This window comes from Trichechus manatus, unplaced genomic scaffold (assembly GCF_000243295.1).
Source record: "Trichechus manatus latirostris isolate Lorelei unplaced genomic scaffold, TriManLat1.0 scaffold00053, whole genome shotgun sequence".
Classification (NCBI taxonomy): Eukaryota; Metazoa; Chordata; class Mammalia; order Sirenia; family Trichechidae; genus Trichechus; species Trichechus manatus.
The window spans coordinates 2,276,641-2,289,777 of record NW_004443989.1 but is presented as its reverse complement, the minus strand read 5'-3'; the positions used below and the strand labels follow the sequence as shown (position 1 = coordinate 2,289,777).

The window sequence follows — 13,137 nt, the reverse complement described above, 5'->3', positions numbered from 1 at the left end:
GCAGACGATGAGTAATTTTTCTCGTTTTCAAAGCTTTTAAAATTTTTCTCCAAAGAACTGTATGACTTTTTTTAAAAACCAAAATTTATTTAGTTAAATACATTAATCTCGAGTAAATTAAGACCCACATATACAGAAATAAGCTTTGGGTTTCAAATGTCTCCAACTCTGGGATTTCACATGTAAAACAGTGCAAGAACTCTATTACTTTTAAATAAGGGAAAATTCATTTAAAAAGAATAGCCCCCTCACTCTAACACATCATAATTATGTGGGGAAAGCTTGTGCAATGCTCTCTATTTCCTTCACAATGTTCAGGACTTGAATTCTATGCAGTCTTTTCCTTCAGCTTAAACATTCTACACCTCATTAAAAACAGCTGCCTAGCTCAGCTTTATCATTCACGTGTGTTCTCTCAGTTAAAGTCCCTGGGTAGTGCAAACCTATTAACCAAAAGGTTAGTGGTTTGAACCCACCCAGTGGTGCTGCAGGAGAAAGGCCTGGTGATCTGCTTCTGTGAAGATTATAGCCAAGAAAACCCTATGGAGCTCAGTTCTACTCTGTAACACATGGGATCACCATGAGTTGCAATCCATTCAATGGCATCAGGTTTGGTTTGTCTCAGTTAAAAGCGGGTCTGGATGGCCTTGTCAGTTTGTATCTACAAACCAAGGGATGGCTGGGGCTACTGGGAGATGGGAGAGACAGGATATGGTTGTCGCCTAAAGACTTTGGAGGGAGCATGGCCCAGCCAGCACATTGATTTGGACTTCTAGTTTCTGTAAGTGTGAGACAATAAATTTCTGTTCTTAGAAGCCAAAAAGAAGGGGGAGAGAAGGATAAAGGGAGGGAGGAGGGGGAGGGGGGAAAGAAAGAGGGATAGAGAGAGAGAGAGAGAAAGAGAGGAAGGGAGGGAGGCAGAGAGGAAGGAAGGGAGAAAGGGAGGAAGGGAGGGAGAGAGGGAGGAAGGGAGGAAGGAAGAAAGAATTGGGCCCAGAACGGGGCTGGGCTGGAAGAAGAGTCTCCACGCAACCCCTCACTAGGCCAGGACGCAATCTCCACACACAAGCCCTCATGTCACTGTTACATCCTTTATGAGAGCAGCCGTGCTTTTCCTGAAACCTGGCTTGTCTGGAGTTTATCGATACTGTAAATTCATAACTGACTGTCTCTCCCGGTCTGTGGAGGCTGCTGGGAGGCTCAGAGACAAATGTGTGGCTCCCTTCTCACAGAAGCACATATGCACTTTGTGTCTAACCTTGCTCTGGGCTTCCAGTTAATTCCCGCACCCTGTTTCTTTCCTACTTACAGATCACCCTATACCAAGTAAACCCTGACGGCTGCTTCAAATTCTTGTCTGAATGAGAAGCTGCATTAACTTTTTTTATTATTATTATTATATGAAAGGTTTATCTCTATCAGGTGCTTCAACTGACTTTTGGAGAGAATTCCAGTAAAAGAAAGGCCCAATCAAGTAACTACAACGAATCACTTGAATCCACATTGCAACAATGGTCCTGGATATCTAAGAGTGTGGCGGACCAGGAAGGAGTTAAATCCACGAGGCAGCAAATGGTGAGAGCCTGTCAGGGTTGCGGGCCTGGTCTCTTCCTGCACTGGAGGCCCAGGGGTCATCAGAGCAGGCAGGAACTCGCACTTGGCTTTGCTGGGAAAGCAAATACTCTGCATATTGCAGTGCTCCTGTGGGCGAGCTAATTGTCTGACTGCCCTTGAGATGTATATGATTTTGTCTGCAGCCCCGGCTCCTCCCTATGTGTCATCGCCAATGGGCCAGGAAACGTGAACAGCATCTACCCCTATTAAAGGGAGCAGCAGGCCACCTCTGTCACCCACAAACCCTGGGCAGAGGGACCTGAGCGCTGTGCCCCAACCGACCTGGGGCAGCTGGTTTACGTGGTTAAAGGGCGGTCAGCTGATCAACCCACCCAAGGGGAGGGCCTAGGTCTGCATGATAAAATGCAAAATGCCTAGTTGAATGTGAATTTCAGATAAGCAATGACTAAATTTCTTAGCATAAGTATATCCCAAATATTGCAAATGTTGCACTAAGGTGTGGTCCGGAAGTGCCCGGAAGTGAATGCCTGAGAATAGTCCTCAACCCCTGGCTGAGGGCGAGCTGGTGGGTAAGTGCCCCAGTTCCTTTGCCCCTGTTGTTGTTAGGGGCCTTCAAGTTAATTTTCAACTCCTAGCGACACAGTGTGAGGGCAGAACTGCCCCATAGGATTTCCTAGGCTGTAATCATTACAGGAGCAGATCGCCAGGTGTTTTCTCCCGCGGAGCACTGGGTGGGTTCCAACCGCCAACCTTTCAGTTAGCAACCCAGCACTTAACCGTTGCACCACCAGGGGTCCTCGGAGGAGGTGTGCCCTAGGAGACTCTTCACCACCTGTCCACTGTGGTAACCATTCATTAATGCACCCTGTTCTGGCTTCCTTTCTCCCCCCAACCCTCCCCTTCCACTCCCCACCGTCTCTTTTCCCCACAGCCTGGGGAAATGCAACCAAAGACAGGCTTGCCCTTGCTTCCGACCACTATTTTCCACACTGACCTTGCTGATTTCCTTCAGAGCCCTGATAACGTTACACATGAGTTTGTCTATCTGCTCAATCTCTCTGCCCCACTCGATTCTGAGTTCTAGTACCATGACTATGTCTGTCATTTAACACTGTCTCCCAGTGCCCAGCACTGAGTTGGCATGGATCAGTACTTGCTAGATAACGAAGGAACAAGATCACTAACAGGAATGTGGCCGTCTGCGCTAGCAAAGAGCAAGAGTGGTCTCCAGATGAGCAAAGCTGGATTTAACGGAGGCCAAACAGTTCAGACTTGAGTGTGCGTCCCACTTGCACCATTCTTTGAGAACTTGACCTCTGGTAAGTCCCTGAGCCCTGTTCACCTCAGTTTCCTCATCTGTAAAACGAGGAGTTCTGACTAGATGATTTCTCTGGTGTCTTCTGGCTTTAAAATTCTATGACTCTATATTCTAGGTAATAAACTTTACAACTATGAATAAATTAATGAAAATGAATATTTAAATGATGTGCAAACATTCATGCAAGTGCTTCCTGAGTATTTTATGTAGTGGGAAAGTGAGAAATAAAACTGAGATACAAATGATCAGGAATATTTGTGTCAGTGGAAAGGTGGCACCTTGATCCTGTTTTTCTGGGAAGGGTGTGTAGAAGAGTACTTGGTAATGGACTCCTAGGGGGAGGGGGAGAGCCAAAACAAAAGCAAGCATCTGGGGAAGTTGGTAGCCCCCAAAAGGAAGGACAGTCCACATTCTGGTTTGGGTGTGTCCTGGATGAGTTTCTTAAGCCCCAAAAAGCAGCAGAGGAAACTGGACCGAATATGCTCTCCACTTCTCTGAGTCCTCAGGTTGAGCCTCAGCAATACTCAGTGAAAGGGATGGTGGCTTGACAGCTGAGCCCGTCGCTGATTTATCAAGATGACCTCCTACCTGTATATGGAGAGGAGAATCCTTTTGTTGGGCCAGTAGACCTGAACCAAAAATCTTGACTCTGACATGTATATACATTTAAGAGGATGTTGTAGTTGTTAGTTGCCATCAAGTTGGCTCTGACTCATGGTGACCTATGTACAACAAAACGAAATGTGGCCAGTCCTGCGCCATCTCCACGATCCTTGGTATGCTTGAGTCCATTGTTGTGGATATTTTGTAGTGCCTTCCAACCTAGGTGGCTCATCTTCCAGTACTATATCAGCCAATATTTTGTTGTGATCCATAGCATTTTCAGTGGTTACTGTTTAGAGGTATATTGCCAGGCCTTTCTTCCTAGCCTGTCTTGGTCTGGAAGCTCCACTAAAACCTGTCCACCATGTGTAACCCTACTGGTATTTGAAATACCGGTGGCATAGCTTCAAGCATCATAGCAACATGCAGGCCACCACAGTACAACAAACTGACAGATGAGTAGTGGACTTACAGGGAAAGAGCAACTAAATATTTAAAACTGAGACCACCTAAATCTCATGTCAGTAGGATGAGCAAGCTGGGAAGGAGGGACAGTGGTGGATTATCATACTGAGCCTGTGCTGTGTCTAGTCCTGGTATCAGCTAAGATTGAACATCTAGGTGTGGCTCGGGAGCTGGTTGGGGCACTCAGCAGAAAGAACTGCATTTGTGGAGGTACCTAGCAGGGTGCTAGGAGACAGTTCATCCTCAAGAGAAGGAGACGGACTGATTAGCTTGACTCAGCTGCAAAGCTTGAGTTGATAGGTAAGACTAGAATTTGAATTCAAGATGGAGACTGTTACATAAATTTGTCCCCTACCAGGCCCAGTGGACACACACCTCAGTCCATGGGAGGATGTGCTCTATAAATTAAAGCCAAATGATCTTTGGACAGACCTCAGTAATATGATAAGCCTAAGCATGTGTACCACTGTGACCTCCAGATCTTTTTCCATTCTCTTTGCCTAGACATCATCTATGCCTATTTGTCCCCAAAATTACCTACTACCTTTCTTTTAGGACTTTTCAGTCTCTTGCCAACTGAAGCTTTCTTTTTGTTTTTTAATGTTCTGGATTTTACTCTCTCCATTTTACTCCTTTGGAGGAATAGATAAAAAAGGAAATTCATGATGATCCTCTATTACTGAACTACAAAACTACAAACACTGAGTACATAATTTCAGTTTTGTCTATGCTTTCATTTCTAAATAATATAGATAATGGAGTGTCTTCTTGCTAGTAAACTATTAGGCAAAAAAAGTTCCTACAGATCCGTGAATAAAACAGTGCTGCAGAACCAGGTCTGTCAACACACTGGTTTGATTCCCTGTTGTTTCCACAAACAAAAACAAGGCACAACAGAGCCACTTCTCTCCAACGTCTCAGGGCCTGGGTTGTTTATAAGTCATGAACCCTTGTTCATATCACAAGCATGCATGAAGCAACAGGTACTGGTCCCCTCGGGCGCTGGGGGATGTTGGCAAGGTTCCTTAGGTTTATTTACTACCGTTGAGCCTCCAATACCCTCCCTGAGTCAAAGCATCTGTGGCTCTCTGTGGGGGCTGACAGGACCATTCTCTTCGAGTATGTTCAGTGCTACAAATATTTGCAGGGAACCATGCACAAGGGTAAGGCCTGGGAGGAGGAAGGAATGCCCTTTCCTAAGCATCTAGAAGTTAGGTAATGTGCCAGGTGCTTCTCAATGTCTTACTTCTCATAACAAGCCCAAGAGACCAATACGTTTTTGTAATTTCACTGGTGAGAAAACTCACAGAAGTCAGACAGCTTGCCTGATAGCACTCAGCTGATCAAAGGTGGAGCTGGGATTTGAACTGGGGGTGTCTGACTTCAGAAACCCTTACCCTTTCCACCCTGGCTTCCCTCCCCAAGCAAAACCTTCAATTTCACCTTCAAAATTATTGAAAGTGATCTTTCATTTTCCTGCTGACAAGAGAACCAAATATGAGCATAACAGTATTGAAAGGAAGGACAGCGGAGAGAGGCAGAGTAGGGATGGAGTGTATGTTGGCAGGAGGGGGTAGGTGTGGAGGGAAATGATGGCTTCTCCCTTCACACTGGGACCAGAATGACTTGGGGTGCAAACTATTAAGCCCCTCCACCAGTCAGAACTGGGTCAGATACTCCAGCAGAGAGAGTAGTGTGTTCTCTGCTCCAGCTGTTATCTGAGCTACACAGCTGGAGGCAAGACTCCAACTTGCTTCCTGCGCTCAGAGCCCAAGGTTCCCCCAGCTCTCCAAGTGACATTTGCTGGCCTCTCCCAGCTGGAACTGGGGGTGGGAGGTGGGTAGAGAAGAGAGCTGGAGTAGGGTAACGGGAGGGGTGTTCTTGTTGCTTCTAGTGGAGCAACTAATTATCATGCTAGATTGAACCTACCTACCTCATGGTTGCCAATCAGTGAAACTTTTCTGCCAGATGCTCATGAGTGAGAAGCTGATTTATTTGAAAGAGAACCCAACAACAGCCATAGGGGATGTTGATGAAATGGGGTTCCTGGGCGTAATGAGGTCGCTCTGCTGAAGTCTGAAAGGTCTGAAATGGGGTCGCTCCCTGCTCAACATCTACCAGGTCAGCCCTTAAGACATAATGGCTGGAGTCTCGGCATTGGAGGGTGGACATGTTTGGTTTGGGGAAACTGAAATTCTAAGCTCACGTTCTACTCACAAAGGAGCCCTGGTGGTGCAACGATTAAGAGCTCGGCTGTTAACCAAAAGGTTGGCAGTTCGAACCTACCCAGTGGCTCTTTAGGAGAAAGGAATCCCTATGGAGCAGTTCTACTTTGTCACATGGGGTTGCTATGAGTTGAAAATCAATTTGATGGCACCTAACAACAACACACCACTCACAAATTCTGTTTCTAAACAATCCCGACGTACAATTGCCAAACCTTGGATCCTACTAACACCCTTGCTTAGAAATCCTCCGCCTCCACGCGTGCACTGTTGAGCGTGTCTTAAAGGCAGTGGAGGGAAAATTACTCTGTTTGCTTCCTAGCTGTCTGGATGCTATCGCTCCCTAATTCTGGGTTCTTGGTGAAAAAACAAGGAGTTGCTATATGAATTTCATAATTTAGAGAGAAATAATGAACACCAAACTCAGAGCGAAATACCCTAGTGTTCATTTTATTTAATATTCTCCATTGGTGGAAATAAATTAAAAATGAACAAGGCTTGTTTATGCCTGCCTCACACTGCTCTCCACTTTTGAATAGCAACCGCATATTAATTTGCCAAGATCCCATAAATTATAATTAGCCCGGAGGATTAACAACATAAATCCTTGAATTTAAAACCAACCTGCCCAGCTCTCTCTTTCCTATGCCCTAAAGTGAAAAAGAGCCATAAAACCTATCACCGCTACTTGATCCATTAAACTCCGGAGACGCTCTCATTTCAGCTTAGCTGGTGGAGGTAGTCTTTGTTAAATCTTTTTAAAGTTACAGTAGCTCGATAGGAACCAGGACACTGGGGAGACTAGGATTTGTGTCAACGCCCAGTGATGGCCACGCTTACTGGCAGCCTGAGGTGGATGAGGGGAAGGGTGGGAAAAAGGGCAATGAAGTAGGTTTTGACTTAGCATAGTTGTGTACAGGATCCTGGCACCGATCTGGGCAGAGATTAAAAGTGCGCCCTGACTCTACATTGTATGCTATTTTTATTGTCAAGGGCCCCGGAGTACTTGGAAAACACTCACAACGTGCACCCAAACACACATCACGACCTAAGCTTGCATCTTACCAAGTTCACGCCAGGCTGATCCGGGAGATGAGGAATGACAAAGTATTTAACATAAGACTATGGCAAATTTTGAAACATTGACTTTCATGATGAGGAAAAGAGCAAACCATTCTTACGTATGAACGGTGCACAAAGTACCTAGAGACTGGTTCCTCCAGGGCACCGCACAGGTAAGCATGAACAATCCCTCCTCTGAGGACACACCTGCACACAACAGTCATTCTTGATCACATCCTGCTGTCCCCTTTGAGCTGGCTGCTCTCCTGCAGCCTAGACCTGGTATGGCTACAGCTGAATTCTAGAACAATCCATAGGTATGCAGTTAGCTAGCTATACGTTCAGAGGAGGTACAACCTGTGCCTTGACTTGTAGAGGGAAAAGTGTGGGCAACCAAAAGAAATCCTTACTTCCTTCCATTGGATTCTTCAGCCTTACTTTTGCTCCCTCTGCTTTCTTAGTCTTGACATGGGTTCCTTGTCCTTGGGACCCACCTCTGAGCTAGGACAGTGTTCTCCCTGGGCTTCCCTTCCTGGTTGTTGTGGGAGACTTTCTCCATGCTATGATGAACCTCTCTATCCCTCCATGCCCTGGGCTGCCCCACTAGACTGGGAGATCCCTGAGAAGAGGGAGTATGTCTATTCACCTCCTTACACACCCCACCTTGAATACCGCCTGATGCATAATACGTGCTCGCAAAAATATTTGCTGAATCCACGGGGCCATAAAAAGGAAAAAAGACTTAAACCTCAAGTCAAAAAAAGTCAAAGGCCTGTGTACTCTTGGGTCTCAGACACTTCCAAGGCTTCTGAAGAGAAGCTTGACGCCACTATTAGGAATTAAAAGGGGGCATCTTGATCTTTATACAGACACTATAGAAGGAGCTAAGGTTTCTTGAGCATGTGAATTTTGCAAGCACTAAGCCAGAATGCTCCTTAGAAGTGAGGATGGCAAGAATCCATCTCACGTACTTTAGGCATGTTATCAGGCGGAAGCAATCCCTGGAGAAGGACATCAAGCTTGGTAAAGTAGGGTGTCAGAGAAAAAGAGGAAGACCCTCAACAAGAGGGCTTGACAGAGTGGCTGCAACAGTGGGCTCTAACATAGCTATGATTGTGAGGATCGCACAGGACTGGGTAGTGTTTTGTTCTGTTGTACACAGGGTCTCTATGAGTTGGAATTGACTCAATGGCACCTAACAACAAAAAACCCAGGCATTTACATTGATTATCTTGTTAGTTCTCACAACCACCCTGTGAGATAAGAGTTATTATCCCATTTCACGGATAACAATGTGGAGACTCAGAGAGATAAAGCAGCTTGGCAGTATAGCAACCCCAGGACTGATGAGTCCAAGAAGCAATATTCTTTGGTGATGACCGTGTTTCCCAACCGCCTCCTATTTTCTGCTGCCACATATACAATGGATGATGTCTACCCACTTCCAAAGGAGTCCTGGTGTTTATAGAATTCTTGGAGCTCTGGCTATAATTCCACCCACTTAGGAAAGCACATTGGAAACAAGAGTAAGTGAGAGTGATGCTGCCATAGGGCTAACTGCTCTGAGTTACAGTTTCTAAAACCATTGGCGAATCTCGACATCGTTTCTGTAATTAGAAACAGAACGCTTGCAAAAAACCCCACGCGAGTGTCAGGAGATGGCGACCATACATTAATTATCATGACTGTTAGTTTAATGTCTGTCTCCTGTGGGCTCAAGAGACTAGGACAGGGCCTGGCTGCTCTCCACTCTTTTTCCAGAATGTCAAATCCCACCTGGCACACGAGATGTTCAGTACATATTTGTTGAATGAATGATTAAACATACAAACTAACTAACCAATCATGGTTAAGTAGTACGGGTAAGGCTGTGTTTCCAAAAACATGTTTTGACTGCTAAGGAAAGAGGAATAAAGCTTGTTCTCTGAGCAGACATAGCAGTAGGTGTGACATAAAATAAACCAACAGAGCCCTGTGTGGGGCTCATGGAGAGTCTCTCTTGCGTTTCCAGTCACCCTGCCATGACATGATAGATGGCATGGAGTCTCAGGACTCTTGTGGCTGTGGTGATGACTCCTATTTGCACGTAGACCTATTTGGAGGTGTTCTGGACCACCGAGCATTCCACAGCTCAGAAGAGAGAGCCCGGATAAAGGCAAATCAGTGCATTACCAGTCACATCAGCTCATCACTCTGCCTGATCCTTATCTCCAGAGAGGGCATTGGAACTTCTGCCAGGAACAGGCGGGTCCCACTGACACCATGAACTCGGGCTCCGGGTACAGCTGGGCTCTGCAGAAAGCAAGTAAATGAGCCTTGGTCTGTCAGGAAGGCACTCCCATGCCACCGTTTATACTTTTGCAGAGGAAATGGACTCGCTTATAAGAGGGTCTATTTAAAATCAGAATTTTAGGGCTAAGTCCACTTAATAGGCTTTATTGCCACCAACATACCAGTTGCCAGTTGCTGTCGTGTGGATTCTGACTTGGCTACCCTGTATGTGTTAGAGTAGAACTGTGCCCCATAGGGTTGTCAATGGCTGATTCTTCTGAAGTAGATAGTCAGGCCTTTCTTCCAAAGTGCCTCTGGGTAGACTTGAACCTCCAAACTTTCTGTTAGCAGCCAAGGAGGTTAACAGTTTGCAGTACCCAGGGACTCTACCACCAACACAGTGTCTAGTTTATTTAACAAAGATTTTTTTTTTTCCCTTTGATTATAAACCAATAAATGTTTATTGTAGAAAGTCTTAATAATAGAGAAAAGAATAAAGAAGGAAATAGAAATGTTAATGTGCAAGTCTCATAACTCCCAGATATTTTTAATACATACACTAAATTAGGATAAAGATGTTGTAATCTATATCCTACTTTTCTTCACTGAATATTATTCTATGACTACTTTACCTAGTCCTTAGCCATTTTTCAAAAACCCCAGTTTTACTAACTGTGTAACAATACATCCTATGACTACATTACATACAATCTCTGTAACTAATGTGCTATTGTTAGACATGTAGGCTATTTGAATTTTTTTTTGTAATAATTTTATGATAGTTACCTTATGCAAATACTTCCATGTATATCTAATTATTTATCCTTGGGATAAATCCATAGATGTAGAATTTCTGGGTGAAAAGATGTGAATATTTTCAAGAAAGATTCTATTTTAAAGGAAGTCTAAAATTATGCTCGCCACCTACTAAAAAGCGGCAGGGTGAGACTTGGATGGAGAACAGCAGAGTATCGATTATCCTCCCCAGAAAAGAAAACCAAGGCTGGTCTTTGGGTGGCACAAACAGGTTAAGCACTCGCCTACTAGCAGAAAAGATGGTGGTCTGAACCCATGTTGCTTGGGCAGTATGCTCCATGGTCCCCTGTATTCATTTCCTTTCCTTTTTTCACTGAAGTAACTGGGGAGAACAGAACAACAACAAATAAAAACTAATCTTAGAGTCATGGACTTTTTGAAAATCTGATCAGTGTTCTTTCTCCAGAAAAATGCACTCACCCTCTAAATATTGCACATAATTTCAAAGACTTCACAGATGCCCCAAATTCATCCTTAAATGTCCTCATCTAGATTGTTGTTAGGTGTCGTTGCAACTCACAGTGACCCTATGTGACAGAGTAGAACTGCTCCATAGGGTTTCTAGGCTGTAATGTTTACGGGGGCAGATCTCCGGGTCTTTCTCCCAAGGAGCTGCTCGGTGGGTTCAAACCTCCAATCTTTTGGTTAACAGCTGAGCACTTAACCATTGTGCCACCAGGGTTCCTTAACCTAGATTGTTGTCGTTGTGTGCCATCAAGTTAATTCCGACTCATAGCAACCCTATACAACTGAGTAGAACTGCCCCATAGGGTTTCCTAGGCTGTAATCTTTATGGTAGCAGATTGCTTCACCTGTGGAGCTGCTGGCTGAGCATTTAACTATTGGGCCACCAGGGCTCCTTAATCTAGATTAAGTCAGTAGAAATGAGAGGTGAAGAGGAATTACACTTTCCACGGAAAGTTGGTGACGTGAACACAACATTCTGAATTTTTAAGATAACTTCACTTGAATTTAGTGAGCACAGTGAAAAGTTTTGACGTCCCAGTCCACAAGTTCAGAACATGCTCCCTAAGAATTGTGGGGGGAAGGACTCAATGTCCAGTGATGAGTTTGCTTAAAGCAGTGATCCAGCAAATTGCTGGGCTCCATCCCCAGATCCATTTGCATTTCTACCAAGTTCCCAGGTGATACTGATTTGCTGATCCAGGGCCCACACTTTGAGAACCCCTGATTTAAACTCATTACTGAGAACCATATAATGGATACCATGGAGCCACAGAAAATGATGTACATTATTAATTGGTATGGAAACATATTCAGAATATCCTGTGAACAAAAGAAAGTAGATTATATAGTACTGTGTACAATATAGTCCTGTTTCTGTGATTTTTTTTCTAAAAGCAAAATCATATATACGTTTATATAGATATATATTTAGATATAGATACGGCTATAGGTATAGGAGGAGCCCTGGTGGCACAGTGGTTAAGAGCTTGGCTGCTAACCAAAAGGTCAGCAGTTTGAATCCACCAGCCGCTCCTTGGAAACCCTATGGGGCAGTTCTACTCTGTCCTATAAGGTCGCTAGGAGTCGGAATCGACTCTACTGCAACGGGTTTGTTTTTTTGGTTATAGGTATTGGCAAGGATATAGATATGGGTCTTGATATGAATAAGAATATAGAAATGGATATGGACGAGGTTATGGATATAGATATAGATATTGGTATAGATACAGGATACGAATATGACTATAGCCGTATCAAGGGGCTTAACATTCTTTTCTCTGAGTATTGACATTATGTCTGTTTTTCTTTTGTTATTTTGCTTATTTATATTTTCTACTTTTTTCATATAGAACATGAATTTGTTTTCACTAAAACAAAATAAAAGTTACTTATAATTGTCAAACACGATTACTTGGGACCCTTTTGTGCAGTCACTGCTCCAGGAGGTTCTTGTTCTCATCCTGTCTGTAGTTCACAGAGAGGCTCTGGAGAGGAGAAAAGACCACTTAAGGACCCACAGCTGGTAAGTGGTTACGTCCCAGTGAACTCACACCCCGCGTGGGCTCCACTCAGACCAGCTTCCCCACCTTTATTAACTGAGTACTACAGACCCAGCCCCGTGCCAATCGGAGATTGCTTTTGTCCATCATTGAGGAAAGCGTGCCGGTGGGCAGTGCAGTCTGCTGCCCCAGCTGGCTGCTTCCCTCCCTTCCCCTGCCCCCACAGACCCATTCTCCTGAGTAATTAGCTACCAGCAGGTGGTGTGACAGGGTGCCCTCAGATTGGGACAGTTTTGTTGAAATGAGGATTGCATGTAAATGCAGTATGTGAACATCCTAAAATCCCTTCATAAATTAGCAGCATGTATTCTTGGTCTTTGTTCATCGCGTCCCCCAAATTATTCAGAACTACTCATGCCTCCTCGGGGACCTTCTTTTCACTGATCAACAAAGAAGTGTGGATTAAAAACTAGAACCTGCACTTTTAAGTGCATACATACATATATGTGTATATTCATATATGTATGTGTGTTTATATGCCTGGACATTTACGTAGGTGCATGCATGTTTATTGATATTTAAATGTATACAAGTTGGGAGGTCAGCATAACTGGACTAAACCAAAGCTAAGAAGTTTTCTGAATACAGTCAAACACTTTGAGGGACAGACTAGCAGGGATAGAGGTCTGGGGACCATGCTTTCAGGGGACATCTAGGTCAATTGGCATAACAAAGCTTATTAAGAAAATGTTCTGTATCCTAGTTTGGTGGGTGGCGTCTGGGGTCTTAAAAGCTTGCAAGTGGCCACCTAAGATGCATCAATTGGTCCCAACCA

The 13,137-nt window shown here is 44.4% G+C and overlaps 1 protein-coding gene and 1 long non-coding RNA gene across 2 annotated transcripts in view; both read right to left on the bottom strand.

Moving 5' to 3' along the window:
* WWOX (WW domain containing oxidoreductase) overlaps positions 1 to 13,137 on the bottom strand; it is a 1,054,678-nt gene that overhangs the window by 100,394 nt on the left and 941,147 nt on the right. The gene's annotated exons all lie outside the window — the stretch shown is intronic.
* Positions 8,383 to 13,137, bottom strand: part of LOC111820851 (uncharacterized) — a 21,893-nt gene continuing 17,138 nt past the window's right edge. Inside the window, exons 2-3 of the long non-coding RNA XR_002824344.1 lie at positions 12,215 to 12,287; positions 8,383 to 9,540 (exon numbers count right to left, since the gene is read on the bottom strand). This is a non-coding gene — a long non-coding RNA (uncharacterized LOC111820851). The remainder of the gene's footprint in view (positions 9,541 to 12,214; positions 12,288 to 13,137) is intronic.